This window comes from Ranitomeya variabilis, chromosome 2 (assembly GCF_051348905.1).
Source record: "Ranitomeya variabilis isolate aRanVar5 chromosome 2, aRanVar5.hap1, whole genome shotgun sequence".
NCBI classification, from domain to species: Eukaryota; Metazoa; Chordata; class Amphibia; order Anura; family Dendrobatidae; genus Ranitomeya; species Ranitomeya variabilis.
In genome coordinates this window covers 751,495,563-751,512,241 of record NC_135233.1, presented here as the reverse complement: position 1 = coordinate 751,512,241, position 16,679 = coordinate 751,495,563, and the positions used below count along the sequence as shown (strand labels likewise).

Below are 16,679 nucleotides of genomic sequence, written 5' to 3'. Positions count from 1 at the left end.
ACTTAATTTCTAATCAGCCAATCACATGGCGGCAACTCAGTGCATTTAGGCATGTAGACATGGTCAAGACAATCTCCTGCAGTTCAAACTGAGCATCAGTATGGGGAAGAAAGGTGATTTGAGTGCCTTTGAACGTGGCATGGTTGTTGGTGCCAGAAGGGCTGGTCTGAGTATTTCAGAAACTGCTGATCTACTGGGATTTTCACGCACAACCATCTCTAGGGTTTACAGAGAATGGTCCGAAAAAGAAAAAAAATCCAGTGAGCGGCAGTTCTGTGGGCGGAAATGCCTTGTTGATGCCAGAGGTCAGAGGAGAATGGGCAGACTGGTTCGAGCTGATAGAAAGGCAACAGTGACTCAAATCGCCACCCGTTACAACCAAGGTAGGCCTAAGAGCATCTCTGAACGCACAGTGCGTCGAACTTTGAGGCAGATGGGCTACAGCAGCAGAAGACCACACCGGGTACCACTCCTTTCAGCTAAGAACAGGAAACGGAGGCTACAATTTGTACAAGCTCATCGAAATTGGACAGTAGAAGATTGGAAAAACGTTGCTTGGTCTGATGAGTCTCGATTTCTGCTGCGACATTCGGATGGTAGGGTCAGAATTTGGCGTAAACAACATGAAAGCATGGATCCATCCTGCCTTGTATGGAGCATCTTTGGGATGTGCAGCCGACAAATCTGCGGCAACTGTGTGATGCCATCATGTCAATATGGACCAAAATCTCTGAGGAATGCTTCCAGCACCTTGTTGAATCTATGCCACGAAGAATTGAGGCAGTTCTGAAGGCAAAAGGGGGTCCAACCCGTTACTAGCATGGTGTACCTAATAAAGTGGCCGGTGAGTGTATATACATAGTTGTGTGCATCCAGTAATATAGTATTTGCTGTCTTCTGTTCATTATTCCCATAGTCCTATTTACAGAGGCTAAGGACGCTTCAACATAATATAATTAACAAAATCTATTAAAGTATGGTGCCATATAGATAGGAAGTGATTAGAGACAAAGGGATAATAAAAGATTATATTTATTAAATAACAATAGTATTAAAAACAAGTTTAAAAAGACAGGACACAAAAGGGCCTCCAAATGGTGGGAAAAGAAGTCAGCATCAGGTAATAATACAGTGCACAATCTAACTTAGAGGATAATGGGAGCACAATGCACAAAGAGAAACGAGCAAATGTGAGTCCTTATATTCAAAAAGAGGGTCATAAAGGTGGACTTAGCAGGCACTAAAAGGTTGCTTTAAATGCTAAGTTTTGCAAATGCAATATTACGTGGCTGTCCATAGAAGAGGAAGAAAATCGAACAGAAAGCCCAGAAAGTATGGAAAAGTTAATTGCCTATGAGTTGTGCCAGCTATTTTGCTCACATAAACCAACATAATCCACTCAAAAGGCATATATATAGAGTATCCAGACTGCAAGGTTAAATACCTGCTTGGAGAGTGGTACTGTGGGTCGGTGCTGTGATAAGTCGGCTGCTGCTTTGGAACCCGTTGCCCGAATATATATACATATATATAGTTGTTACTAACTTCTGTTAACCCCTTCTGTTAACCCCTTATTCCCTCATCGTTTTAAAATGGTGATTGAGAATAAGGGTATACGGCCCCCAAGAGTCCAAAAATCCCCAGGGTCTCAGCTGAGGCCCTGGAGGATATGATCAGGGATTTTTTTTGCTGGTCCCCGATCATGTGATCGCCGTTATTCAATGAATAAGATCGCTGTTATTCAATGAATAATGGCAATCACATAAAAATAAAGTGTAATGCACTATTAAAATTATTTCTCTCTCTTCTGACATTATATCACATATCAGAGGAGAGAGAAATTATGACCCCAAGTCCCCCACGGTACCTTAGTACCGGCGATGCTCTTCTCCCTGCCCCCCAACATTATCCCTCTGCCCTCTGCCTACTCCTCATGAGGGAAAATGGCGCATGGGCAGTGTGTCCATCTACATCTGCCTGCTGGTAACAGCAGACATTTTTCTTATTGGTCCCCTTTCGATCAATGTAACAGGGTCTATTGCGATGATCAAAAAGGAACCAATAATTAATGACTCATCCCCCTTTGTCATCTCATTAGTCAGATCAATTTTATTTTGTTTCAGAATTTTTCTCTCTTAAATTATTTGCCATTAGGATTAGGGTTGGGCTTATAGTTAAGGTTGGGCGTGGGGTTAGGATTGGGCTTAGGGTTGTGTTTAGGATTAGGTTTGGGCTTAGAGTTAGGGTTGAGCTTAGGGTTAGTGTTGAGATTTGTGTTAGGTAACAGCAGGGATTTTTCTTATTGGTTACCTTTTGATTACTGTGATAGACCTTATCACAGTTATCAAAAACACAATAATTAGTAAATCATTTCCCCCTATATCATCCCCTTAGTTAGATCGAAACATTTTTGTTTTAGAACTTTTATTTCTCTCACTCTTTGGGTTGGGTTTTGGTTTAAGGTTGCGCTTAGGCTAAGAGTTAGGGTTGAGCTTGGAATTTGAGTCAGGATTAAGGTTGGGGTTGAGCTTAAAGCTAGGGTTGAGCTTAGGGATAGGGTTGTTTTTTTTCAAAAGCTAAAACAAAAAAAGATGACACTAAGAAGACACATTCAATATGACGACTTAATGTTATCAAATTCTGTGTAGTACATTTGGTATCAAAATTCTCACTATACCCCTGGATAAAATACCTTTTGGGTGTAGTTTCCAAAATGAGGTAATTTTGGAGGGATTTCTGCAGTTTGGGCAACTGCAAAACCCAAAATGATCTAAGAATCACTTGGACAGATTGAAGTGTTCCAGAATTATTAACAAATAAAGTGAAACTCTTCAGATTTCTAAAACTTGGCCTTATCATTAGTGTTGAGCAACCCCCCTAGTGTTCGAGTTTGGTTTGGTTCGGTTCGTCGAACTGGGGCGTGTTCGACGAATGTTTGTCGAACGTTCGACGAACACCATCGAACCCCATTGAAACCAATAGTAGGCAAGCACAAACACATACAAACACATAGAAAACACATAGAAAACAGCTTAAAAGGTGTCCAAAAGCTGACAAACTTCTCAGAAGACACCACAAACACATGGAAAAGTCACAATTACATATAGTCATGCGCAAAGAAAAGAGGTGGAGGAGTAAAAGGAGGAGGAGACAAAGATATAGGCATGTCATGCCCTTCTAAAATCAAGAAAGGCTGGAGTAAAAATCTAAAATCACTCTACCAACACCCAGATGTCGTGAAAAAAAAAAAAAAATCTTTAGGTAGAATGGCAGCGGGTCCATTCAGAACACTTTCCTTAGAAGACGTAGTGGTACCCACGTTGGGAGTTGTAGCAAAAAATGAACCCAACACATTCAGACTAATCCACCATTTGTCATATTCAAGAGGCAGGTTAGTAAACGACAACATCGACGTGGAACCAAGTACAGTACTATGTACTGTACCTCCTTTGACGAGGCAATCAGGCGGGTCAAGAAGTTGGGAAGGGGCACCCTAATGGCTAAAACAGACATTGAGGGGGAGTTCCGGTTACTACCTGTGCCTCCAAATAGTGTCCTCCCATTGGGCTGATTTTGTGAAGGAGCATACTACATAGATCGCTGTTTGCCCATGGGGTGCTCCATATCCTGCTCATTATTTGAGGCATTTAGTTGCTTCCTCGAATGTGTCGCCATGGACATTTCTAAGGCAACACATATTATCCATTACCTCGAGGAATTCTTATGCCTGAGCCTAAAAGATTCGCCACAGTGTGAATACATGCGGTAGTCCACCTGTGAGAAGGAGAGAGCTGGAGGGAAAGTGGACACCCCAGAGCCGAGGGGTTAGATTGAAAAAGAAAGAAGGCGGTGTAGCTTGTTTCATGGGTGGGGTAGTCTGCTGAGTAGCAGAAATTGCTACTAAGCCCATAAGGATTTCCTGGGCTAGATGCAGTTAAAAACAGTATTTAGGTAAACAGGTGGTGTAGCTTGCTTCATGGGTGGGGTGCGCTGCTGAGTAGCACAAAATTCTACTAGGCCCAAAAGGATTTCCTGGGCTAGATGCAGTTAAAAAACAGTACTTAGGTAAACAGGCGGTGTAGCTTGCTTCATGGGTGGGCTACTCTGCTGAGTAGCAGAAATTGCTACTAGGCCCAAAAGGGTTTCCAGGGCCACATGCCGTTAAAAAATAGTACTTAGGTAAACAGGCGGTGTAGCTTGCTTCATGGGTGGGGTACGCTGCTGAGTAGCACAAAATTCTACTTGGCCCAAAAGGATTTCCTGGGCTAGATGCCGTTAAAAAATAGTGCTTAGGTAAACAGGCGGTGTAGCTTGCTTCATGGGTGGAGTACGCTGCTGAGTAGCACAAAATTCTACCTGGCCCAAAAGGATTTCCTGGGCTAGATGCAGTTAAAAAACAGGGCTTAGGTAAACAGGAGGTGTAGCTTGCTTCATGGGTGGGCTACTCTGCTGAGTAGCAGAAATTGCTAATAAGCCCAAAAGGATTTCCTGGGCCAGATGCCGTTAATAAATAGTAGTTAGGTAAACAGGCGGTGTAAGTTGCTTCATGGGTGGGGTATGCTGCTGAGTAGCACAAAATTCTACTTGGCCCAAAAGGATTTCCTGGGCTAGATGCCGTTAAAAAATAGTACTTAGGTAAACAGGCGGTGTAGCTTGCTTCATGGGTGGAGTACGCTGCTGAGTAGCACAAAAATCTACTAGGCCCAAAAGGATTTCCTGGGCTAGATGCAGTTAAAAAACAGTACTTAGGTAAACAGGCGGTGTAGCTTTCTTCATGGGTGGGCTACTCTGCTGAGTAGCAGAAATTGCTACTAGGCCCAAAGGGTTTCCAAGGCCACATGCCGTTAAAAAATAGTACTTAGGTAAACAGGCGGTGTAGCTTGCTTCATGGGTTGAGTACGCTGCTGAGTAGCACAAAATTCTACCTGGCCCAAAAGGATTTCCTGGGCTAGAGGCAGTTAAAAAATAGTACTTAGGTAAACAGGGGGTCTAGCTTGCTTCATGGGTGGGGTACCGTGCTGAGTAGCAGAAATTGCTAATAAGCCCAAAAGGATTTCCTGGGCCAGATGCCGTTAATAAATAGTACTTAGGTAAACAGGCGGTGTAAGTTGCTTCATGGGTGGGGTACGCTGATGAGTAGCACAAAATTCTACTTGGCCCAAAAGGATTTCCTGGGCTAGAAGCCATTAAAAAATAGTACTTAGGTAAACAGGAGGTGTAGCTTGCTTCATGGGTGAGGTACGCTGCTGAATAGCACAAAATTCTACTAGGCTCAAAAGGATTTCCTGGGCTACATGCAGTGAAAAAACAGTACTTAGGTAAACAGGCGGTGTAGCTTGCTTCATGGTTGGGGTGCTGTTGTGAATTCCGCTCTTGGGCTCCCTCCGGTGGTTGTAAGTGGCACTTTTGTGAGTTCTGCTCTTGGGCTCCCTCTGGTGGATTTAAGTGGAACTGCTGCTCCTTGGATTTAGCAGTCAGCAGCTGCTTCCACTGATCGTCTATTCTGGCTCGGCGATTTATCCTGGCTCTATCCTTCAGCCATTGCCAGTTTTCAATGGTTCCTGCTTGGATTCACATCTCTCTTGGATTTCCCTGATATTCTGACCAGTTCAGCAAAGATAAGTCCTTGCTTTGTTCTTTTGCTTTCCACTTTTTGTTTAGCACAAGTCCGCAAGGATAGGGTCCTCTCCCCTCTAACAATCTGTCATTGTAATTTTTTTAAATGTAAATGATATCCATTACTTTGTATGTAACCCCTTCTCATGTACAGCACCATGGAATAAATGGCGCTATGTAAATAAATCATAATAATAATACTATATGGGTGTTTCCACTAGACAATCCATCCAACATATTATTGAATCAAAATCTTGTTTTTCTGACAACTCTCTTCAGCTATGCACAAACTGTGTCAAATATGTAGCTACACCCCAGTTGGTCTTGTCACAGTGTCATGTTGACTACAGTCCATAGATGTTATCTAAATCCCTAATCTCAACTCTACTTTACCAGCATGATGAATTAATAGTAAAAGCCCTTGGTATTGATGGAGCTGTTTTTTTCTTGCCAAAGAAACTCAATAAGATCAATGAGGTGGTTAGACACACACAGAATGGAGATATAGTCAAGATGACAATTATTTCACATTTGAATTAACACCCTTCACCAACTTGTTTTCACTTTAACAACATTATATTCCTAAGCCTTGAAAAAAAGGCTGTGCCCTCTTCTGCCAGCGTTTTCAGATGAGAATTTTTTTTAATAATTCAGCAATAAGAGCCCTATAGTCCTCCAACATTGTAGTACACCTGTCTGCCTCTGGAATAAGAGATATAAAGTTCTCCTTATAGCGTGGGTCTAGAATTGTCAACAATCAGTATTGCCTGTCAACTAAAATTTTTAGAACGCAAAGGTGACGGGAAAGGCAGCGTAACATAAATTCAGCCATGCGTGTAAGACTGCAAACGGTCAATACTTCCATGTCCCAACCAAGAGGACAACTGACCAAGGTCTCCTCCTCCTCGTCCTCAGGCCTCAATGACTTTTGACAAACTTCAGCAATGTCATTGTAAATACATCATTGTAAATACATTCCCCTGTAGTTTTTATCTCCCCCACCTCATTGTAGATTGTAAGCTGTCACGAGCATGGTAGTTTTATTTCTGTTTAATTATTGTATTATTGTTATCGTTGTTACTTAGGACTGTTGTGTTTTAAACTGTAAACATGTTAACGCTATATAAATAGCTATAAATATTAATATTAGAACACAGAGAAGCACGATGGAGATGTTAATTATGGCGTCATTGCCGCTCACCATCTTTGTGAATTCCTCAAAGTTTTGGAGGATGGTACATATGTCTGACATCCATGTCCACTCCTGAGATCTTATGTGTGAAGTCAGAACTGAATACCGATGGCCTTGTTGATGCTGGTAGTCAACAACTGCCCTCTTCTGCTCTCAAATCCGTTCCAAAATATGCAGTGTAGAGTTCCAATGCATGGGGAGGACATCACACGCCAGTCAGTGAGCCAGTAGCTGCAAGTGTTGCAAAAGCACGGCAAGGGCGGATGAAGCTCTTGCTGACTTTCTAAAATGGGTAACCAGAGCCTCGTACTTTTCCTTGCAGATATGGCACCTCCATGTCGCTTTTCTGAAAACGTTGAACAATGAGGTTAAACACATGGGCCAGGCATGGCACGTGTGTGAGCTTGCCTCGACACATAGCAGCCACCAGGCTCCAGCCATTGTCACACACGACCATGCCTGACTGTAGATTCAGAGGTGTCAGCCACAGATCTGCCTGCTCTTTCAGAGCTGTCCACAACTCTTCATCATTGTGCGGCTTGTCACCTAAGCATATTAACTTCAGCACAGCCTGTTGCCGCTTGGCTGAGGCAGTGCAGCAGTGCTTCCAGTTTGTGCCTGATATGTTACTTTTGGAGATGGAGGCTGAAGAGGACACGAAGGAGGAGGAGGTGCAGGAGCTGTAGACTGTGGGAGCAACCCAGATTGATGTAGGGCCCGCAATACTCAGGGTTGGGAGGATGTGAACCATCCCAAGGTTGGACTGGATCCCGGCTTCCACTAAGTTAACCTAGTCTGTCGTTGGTGAGATGTACCATACCTGACCTCAAGCACTTGTCCACTTATCTGTGGTTAGGTGGACTTTCCCAATAACAACATTGTGGGGGGCATGGGTAATGTTGTGGGACACGTGCCTGTGTAATGCCGGGACAGCACACCGATACAAATAGTTCTGCATGTTCAGGACCCTGGGTGATCCTTGACTGTGCCCTCTCTTTCAAGATACATATCCAAGCCCTTGCCTCCTCCTGCCCACTACAACTCAAAAACATTTCTAGAATCTGTACATTCCAAGAAACTGCAAAAATGTTTGTGCACGCCCTCATGATCTCCTGCCTCCAATATTGCAACCTTCTACTCTCTGGCCTCCCCTCTATCAATCTTGCACCACTCCAATCTATCCTAAAGTCTGATGCCCGAGTAATCCAACTGTCCCTCTGTTATTCCCCGGCCTCTACTCTCTGCCAGTCCCTTTACTGCCTTCCAATTTCCCAGAGGCTACAGTTCAAAACCCTAATTATCACATACAAAGCTTTCAACAACCTGTCTCCATAAATCTGTAACATGTTCTCCCATTGTCCAACTGGGTTATGGCTTCCTATATGTTAACCCAGCATGCCGTCAGCGAGATGTACAATCCCTGCCCACAAGCACTTGTCCACGTGTCCGTGGTTAGGTGCACTTTCCCTGTAACAGGATTGTTGAGGTCATGGCTAATGTTGTGGGACAGGTGCTTGCTTGTGTAATGTCATAACAGCAGACCGGGAAAAATTGTGGTGGCTGGGTAACGAGTACCTTGTGATGGTCACCGCCATCAGGTTGCGGAAAGCTTAAGTCTCCCTAAATTGCAACATTTCGAGTGCAAGAAGATGAGAAATGTGTGAATTTAGAACTGTGGCATTGGCTGCGTATTTCCACTTGCATTCCAAGGACTGGGGTATGCACAACTTAACGCTGTGCTGGGACAAGGTCGTGGACGTGCTTGTTGATGGTGCTAGTTGAGTTGGTGTGCAACTGCAGATCCTGGGCATGAGGCATCTTTGCATGCACCATGGACAGAGGATTGGCTTGCACGCACAACATCAGAAGAAGCAGTGGTATCACCCGCAGACTCTGTTCATGGAGCCTAGTGTTCAACCAACAAAGTCAGGTGCTTTGCTGCCATGTGCCTGATCATGCTTGTGGTGGTTAAGATGGGAGTTTTGCTACACCTGCTGATGCGGGCATGGCCGGTGGTGCAAATGGCCATTTTGGGGTTATCGGTATAGTCTTTAAAAACAACTAGGCTGTTATGGGGACATTCAGGGTCTCCCTCTTCCACACCACCTCCTCACCTCGACCCCAGTCTTTTGATGTTTCCCAAGGCTCAGTTCTTAAACCCCTACTCTTCTCCATCTACACCTTCGGTCTGGGACAGCTGGTGTAATGGCACAGTTTGCAATATCATCAGTACGCCGATGACACACAGATCTACCTATCTATACCTGACATCACCTCCTTATGGACTAAAATCACACGTCTTCCCGCTATTTCATCCTTCTTTTCAGTTCACTTTTGAAAAGTGGACATGGACAAAACAGAATACATCATCTTTCAACCATCTCACGCTGAATAGACATGAGAGCTGTGTATGCATCCTTTGGTACCACTTTAGTAAGACGGAAAGTTTGCCCAAGAGAAAATGACTTTCCAGACATTCACGGCCTTTTTTGCACTTTTTTTTGGAGCTGTGATCTTCATCTTCTTGGTGTGGATGTGGTAAATTTCAAAGTCGTCATCAATACCATCATCGTCCATATCTTATACGTTTAGTGGCATTCCTTTAACTGTGTTCATTACACTAGAACAAATAATTTTTGACTGTGACATTTGGATATTATTGGTAATATGTATGGGTGAAGATGAAGAAGCTTGTGCCACGGGTGTGTTTATAGTTACGGACGGTGCACCCCTCTTTAAACTTAGTTTTTCACAAGCATCCATTAGTTTTTTTGGTTTTCCTCCAACACTGATCTGCTTTCTCTAATTCAGCATCTCACGAACATGATGCACTTTGCCCTTTAGACAGATGCATGCATCTTTGGCAACATATTTTTGAGGGGCATTTTTTAAGCTAACACGCTCATCTGTTACACCGATCTTCTGACGGGCATGAAACACATTCTGTAATTGGTGGTGGCTAAGCGACTAATCATTGTAAGGGTACTTTCACATTTGCGTTTCCCTGATCTGCGGACGGCTGCAGACTTCCTCCATGAAGCCCCGCCCTCGGCCGCACCTCCGCTGCTAGCTCCGCCTACTTCTGCATGCCGCCCGCATGCGGCCTGCATACCTATCTTTAACATTAGGTACGCAGGTCGTGCGGCTGTATGCGGAGGCTGCCGCATGCATCGTTTTGACGCTGCGTCGACCAGCGTAGGACGCAGCCTGTAGCATTTTTTTTTATCCGCAGCGTCAAAACGACGCATGCGGCAGCCTCCGCATACAGCCGCAAGACCTGCGTACCTAATGTTAAAGATAGGTACGCAGGCCGCATGTGGGCGGCATGCAGAAGTAGGCGGAGCTAGCAGCGGAGGTGCGGCCGAGGGCGGGGCTTCACGGAGGAAGTACGCAGCCGTCCGCAGATCAGGGAAACGCAAATGTGAAAGTACCCTAAGCTGTATCCTGGATCTCATACCTCCCATAGCCACTGCTGTTATTAATCATGCACGTTCCCATTCCTGTCATCACCATGTTCCTTTTCCTGATCACTTCATCCAACGATTCGTCCGCCATTTTTTTTTAACTGCACCTTACCAGCAGCAACAGTGTAGGAAACCTCTTTACAACCTCTTTACAGTTTTGCAAGGTGTTTATGATGCCCGTAAACAATTTTTTTATACAAAAATTAACCCTCCAATGGGAAATATTTGACAACCCATGCACCTAATGTATGGGCATTACAAGTCAATGGAGACCCGATCCACTACATTGGGCCTACTTTTTAATGAGGCAGTCCGCCACCTCTCATCATTTTTCACCACTAGTTTACCAGGGTTCACGTGGTCCGTGCTGCAACAGACAGTCAATTTTTAGCAAGTGTGTCTATGATCCCCATGAAATATTTAAAAAAAAATTACATCCCAATGGGGAATTGTTTGTCAGCTCATGCACTCCATTCCAAGTCTCAGAGACCCACACCCCTACATTGGGCCTACTTCTTAACTCGGTTTCCTGCAATGTCTCTTCCTTTTCTCTGACTACATGACCTGGGTAAACGTGTTCGGTACTGTTATAGGCCACTAAATTTTGGACAAGCGGGCTATGTTGGCAATCGTATATTTCTAAAAAAGGTACCCCCCCATTGGTGAAACCACATCTTTGTTGGCAAAGACTTCATAACATTTGTGTACCTTAAATTAAAAAAATGTAAAGCCGTATCTGAAACTTAGTGTTAAAAACTTGGCAAATAAAATTGCCAAATTCTCCTGTAAATAATTCTGCAAAGAGGGAACCATCATACCATTAAAAAACACAACACAAAGTGTTGATCTATCTTTAATGTAGTGCATCCTGCTCTCAACATATTGTCGGGATTCCATTACCATTTCAAAAAGGGTTTGATAGCTTGACGTTTCATGGTCCCCATTCTTTTTTTCAAACTAAAAGTTTCCTGTCTCCAATCACGTCATTCAGACTGCATTGTTGAGTATTCTCAAAATCTTAACTGAAAACAGACATCATTTTGTCTAACAATAGTAAATTTTATAGTCTTGCAAGGATTTAAAGTATTCTATTTCACTCGCTTTTGGACTAATTGGTGATATTTTTATCAGCCACAACTCTGAAGTTTAAGCAAGTTTTGGTGGAATACATACAGATTATTTCCATTTTTTTCCTTGCTGTCAGTTCTCCTTAACTCTGTGTGATTTTATGTGTGATTTTTTTTATTTGAACATTGAGAAATGGATTTGGTAGGGGAAGAACGGACTTTTCTGACATTTGAAAAAAATGTTTTGGAACCATGCCTTGCTTAACATCCACCATCTTGCAATGTACGATCTTTGCCTACAGTTTACCAGTTCAGTAAATGCTTTTCTTTTCCATCAGAAGACGATTTCAGGGAAGCAACATTATTTTCTTTAAATGATCTTCAAGTGTTTCTGTGGAGAAAATGCACACTTTGCATGGAGGTGTAATTCATTTTTTTGGAGTGGAAATGCCATTTACTTTGATATGTTGGAAATTTTGCTCTAAAGCCCCATTAATAATCACTTGGGTAGATTAACTTGGATCTTTTATGTCTATCATTGGCGATTTCTGGTTGTACAAAATGCATTTTGTGAAGGGGATTTTCATGGGCCCATCCAATATGTGGGTTCCAAGGCGTAATGGGGTGCATATGACTGGCTATGCAGCAGAGCAGACATTGATGTCACTGTATAAACAAAGGAGTATGGGAGTACAAAATGCATATTGTGAAGTGGATTTTCATGGGCCCATCCAGTATATGGGTTCCAAGGCATAATGGGCTGCATATGACCAAGCAGCAGAGCTGGCCTTGCTGCCAATGTGTATACAAAGGAGCACGGGAGTAAAAAATGAATATTATGAAGTGGATTTTCATGGGCCCATGCAGTATGTGGGTTCCGAGGTGTAATGGGGTGCATATGACTGACTATGCAGCAGAGCAGACATTGCTGTCACTGTGTAAACAAAGGAGTATGGGAGTACAAAATGCATATTGTGAAGTGGATGTTCATGGGCCCATCCAGAATATGGGTTCCAAGGTGTAATGGGGTGCATATCACTATGCAGCAGAGCAGACAATGTGGCACTGTGTAAACAAAGGAGTAAGGGAGTATAAAATGCATATTGTGAAGTGGATTTTCATGGGCCCATGCAGTATATGGGTGGTTCAAAGGCTTATTGGGGTGCATATGAATTGGTGGCAGGGCAGGCCTTGCATTTAATGCAACATTTTTTCAGGAGGCCTTCCTGGACATCATATGAAAGGGGTATTGTGGTGCGTCATTATTCTTGGCAGCCCATCCACTCCCAGCGTAGCCTACAACAGTTTGAGAGACCCACAGTTTAATAATGGCCCTTTAAAAAGATTAATGCCCCCTGATGCACCAGTACAAATAGGCTCTGTGACTTTAAGAGTCCCTCCTTCATAAATGAAACAAGATGGGTCTACTTATGTGTCTCACACCACATGGCAAGCTAGGGTTGTTAAATGTTACAATGACATTTCCCAGTGAATGCATTTGTAGTGGTTGAAAGCAATGTTAAAGTTGAAAAACGCTTCAAAAATGCTGAGTCTGAACTAAGCCCAAGTGGGGTAGGAAATTTTCAGTCTGGGGTTAATTATTTGGCCTTACAGGCAAGTCTTTAACCTGCAAAAGATGTACCTTAACATATTTCCCAGCAAAATCCGTTTTGGTTTCGTTTTCGTGTGTTTTTGTGGCACCGGGAAAAATGGCATGAATCTTGGAAAAAAATGTTTACAGCTGTGAGCTAGGAGTCAGAAATGCTTCCAGGGGCAATCCCCATGGTGTCACCGTGTCATTTGAGCAGTGTTTCCATAATTTTCAGACGTTTTTAGACCTTAAAAGGACCCCCGGGGGGGATCGCGGTAAAAATACTCGGGTCTCCCATAGACTTACATTGAGATCGTTGCTCCGGTCGAGTACCCAAGTATTCCAATCTGCTCGACCCGAGCAACGAGCACCCGAGCATTTTAGTGCTCGCTCATCACTAGTTGTAACCATGAATATCTAAGCTACTGCAATGCCCTGCATACGGGTAAGTGACATATAGCGAATCAGAAGAACAAAACTACATTTCGTATTTGACGTATTTGATAATATTATTATTATTACACCCATTTCACATTTTGATCATAGAGATAGGAATACCCACGATGTGAAAAAACATTGTAGAACTCCAGATATGAGGGTAATCTGCAGTTTAATAGCGTCCTGAATCTTCCCTGATCCCGCAATTAGAGCCCTGCTTCCAGGAGGAAATTAACTTCTTTGCCTCCATCAGTGTTCGAGTTCATTCATGGGAGTGGTGCTGTCTCAGGTTCAGTTACGTCTGTATATATAGTGAGCGGCTGCTGTGCCTCAGGCACTGGCTGAGAGCTGGATCTAGTGGTGAGCGAACCCCATAGCTGCAGCTTAATAGCGTTTTTCACTTGACAGGTTCCCTTTAAATAAAAACATAATATCAAACCTGAAAAATCTTTCATATTACAATACCATGGATTTTACAATTTATTCCACATTTGCCAGACTGCTTTAAAATTAGTAAAGCTGGACAATTTTTCTGCATGAATTCCTATTTTATTAATCATGAGACAGTCCCATATTCTAAAAGATAGAAACAGGGGCTTAAATAAACTTGTCTTAAGAAGTAATTCTGTTTCTTGTCCTTGATCAAGGTTGACTAAATTTATATCTCTCTAGGCATCTAGGTTTTCTGTATTCTGCACTAGTCGTTTTCCTTTAGCTTCCTATTCTAGCAATGTTATTTTATTTGGAATAAAATAGTGAAAGTATTGATTTTATTTTATTTTCCTCTTGAGATTTAGTTTGTAAGAAACTAGTCTCTTAGCAATAATTCTACTTTGGACACAGGCTTGTAACTCACCATTTTCTATACTGTAATTCAAATTCTTAAGGCACAAAGCAACAATGTAATTTAACATAACACATAAATGTACTTGCGTTAAATATTTATGTCTATTGATTTTTCTCCAATGTTTTCTGTTAGAATCTATTTCATATTGACCATCCACTATCTTGTTCTGATTTTCTGGCTACTGGTCTTTTTCCTCTGGTGCTGGGCTTGTCCTAGGTCAGGTGGTTGTATCACCCTTTATTACCCAGCACCTGCCTCCCAGTCCGTGCTGGATAACAGTGTTAATCTGACTGCTAGTGTTCTGGCTTGGCGCCTTGTTAGCTTTCTGTGTTTGATATTTTGCAGTTCTGGGATCTCTAGTTCTGCCAGTTTTGTTTTTGGTTTTCCATTCGTTTCTGCAGCTTCTTCTATTTTCCTACTAGGAGGTTACCTGTTTGTGTTTCCAGTCCCTAGATCATTCAGGGACACACTTCCCCCTACCTGTAGGTCTTCGTTTGAGTTTATCCTAGGAAACATCGGTGGGTCTATTCACAAGGGATAGATCGCCAACTCCATCATAGGGCTTCAGCCTAGTCCTAGTACAGGGTTAGATGTTCCCCCTTCTACCCTAGTCCTGAGTTGCAATTTTGTTCCCCCTTCTACCCTAGTCCTGAGTTGCAATTTGTCCAGCCACATATAAAAAATAAGAGAAAAAAATCCCACTCCTGGCAATATGAACAGCGTCCAAGAACTTGTTCAAAGCTTGCAAGGGTTAACTTTGGAAGTAGACAGCATGCAACAGCACGTGAGTAATTGCCCTGGAAGACGCTCTGAAGAACCAAAAGTAGGATTACCTGAGTTTTTTCTGGTAAATGGCAGGAATTTTTTACGTTTAAAAAAGCATGTTTACTATATTTTCAGCTTAGACCTAGATCCTCAGGTGATGAATTACAGCCTGTGGGGATTATCATGTCTTTATTGCAAAGTGAACCCCAAATTTGGGCATTTTCATTATGTCCTGATGATCCTTGTTTGACGTCAGAAGAAGCATTTTTTACTGCTATGGGGTTGTTATATGATGATCCGAATCGGGTCACAACAGTTGAGGCAGAGCTCAGACGACTTAAACAGGGTTGTAGTGATGCTGAGATGTATTGTACCCTGTTCAGACAATGGTACGTAGAGCTCAGGTGGAATGACCCATCGCTCAAGAGTCAGTTTTTAGCAGGCTTGAGTGAAAGGGTTAAAGATTTACTCATTGCGTATCCTGCACCTGTTACTTTGGAAACGGCTATGCAGTTAGCTATCCATGTGGATAGAAGATAGAGAGACAGGGAGAATGAAGGGAAGGCTCCTACAATGCTGGACCCAGCTTCTCAGGATACCCCTGTCAACAGTAGGGAACCGATGCAATTTGGGGCGATGTCCTCTCATTCCCAGGAGAGGGAGAGGAGGTTCTCTGAGGGTCTATGCTTGTATTGTGGTAAGGCTGACCATTTTATTAAGCCATGTGAGGGTCGCATAAGGAAGGAAAGAAAAATGTCAGTAGGAGCAACACTCCCGTTTGTATTGCGTTTTTATGTTCCGCAGGAGTTTTTTTTTCTGGTAATACCACTTATCGTGGTCATTCCATTGATTTTCAGGCAATGGTGGATTGTATTTATGTACTTAATTTGATTGATCAACAATTTCTAGACAAATATAAGTTTGATTCTGAACCATTGCCATCTCCTTTTCCTGTTGTGGCGATTGATAACACTCCCCTGGAGCATGGGTGCATTTCTCGAAAGGTCACCGGGTTTCCACTTATTGTGAATATGAAACATCAGGAGTGTATAGACTTGTTTGTCCTTGCTAAATTGTCTTTCCCAATCATCCTGTGTTTACCCTGGTTAAAAATGCACAATCCTTTGCTGGACTGGTCGTCTAGTACTATAAGGTCCTGGGGTCAGGGGTGTTATGGTAAATTTTGTAATTTTCATGTTGCTGCTATTGTGAAGAGAGAACTACCTGAAGCCATTCAGGATTTCTGGAGGGTATTTTCGGAAGTTGAGTTGCAAGCTCTTCCCCCAATAGAGATTACGATTGCTTTATTGAGTTCGATCCTGGTGCTACGCTTCCTAAGAGTCGTTTATTTAATCTGATGATTCCCTAGAGTGAGGCCTTAACGAAATACGTACAGACTAGTTTAGTTGCAGGTCATACGACCCTTTAAGTCCCTTGTGGCCATAGGATTTTTTTGTCAAAAAAAAGGATGGGGGTCTTAGGCCGTGTCTGGATTTTAGGGAGATTAATAAGATCACTGTGTGTGATTGTATCACCCTTCAATACCCAGCACCAGCCTCCCAGTCCTTGCTGGACAACAGTATTACTCCGCTAGTGTTCTGGTTTAGCACCTTGTTAGCTTCCTGTGTTTGATATTTTGCTGTTGTGGGATCTCTAGTTCTGCCAGTTGTGTTTTTGTTTCCCATTTGTTTCTGCAGCT

At 42.9% G+C, this 16,679-nt stretch overlaps 1 protein-coding gene across 1 annotated transcript in view; it reads right to left on the bottom strand.

The window, feature by feature from the left end:
* MCHR2 (melanin concentrating hormone receptor 2) overlaps window positions 1-16,679 on the bottom strand; it is a 452,328-nt gene that overhangs the window by 212,340 nt on the left and 223,309 nt on the right. The gene's annotated exons all lie outside the window — the stretch shown is intronic.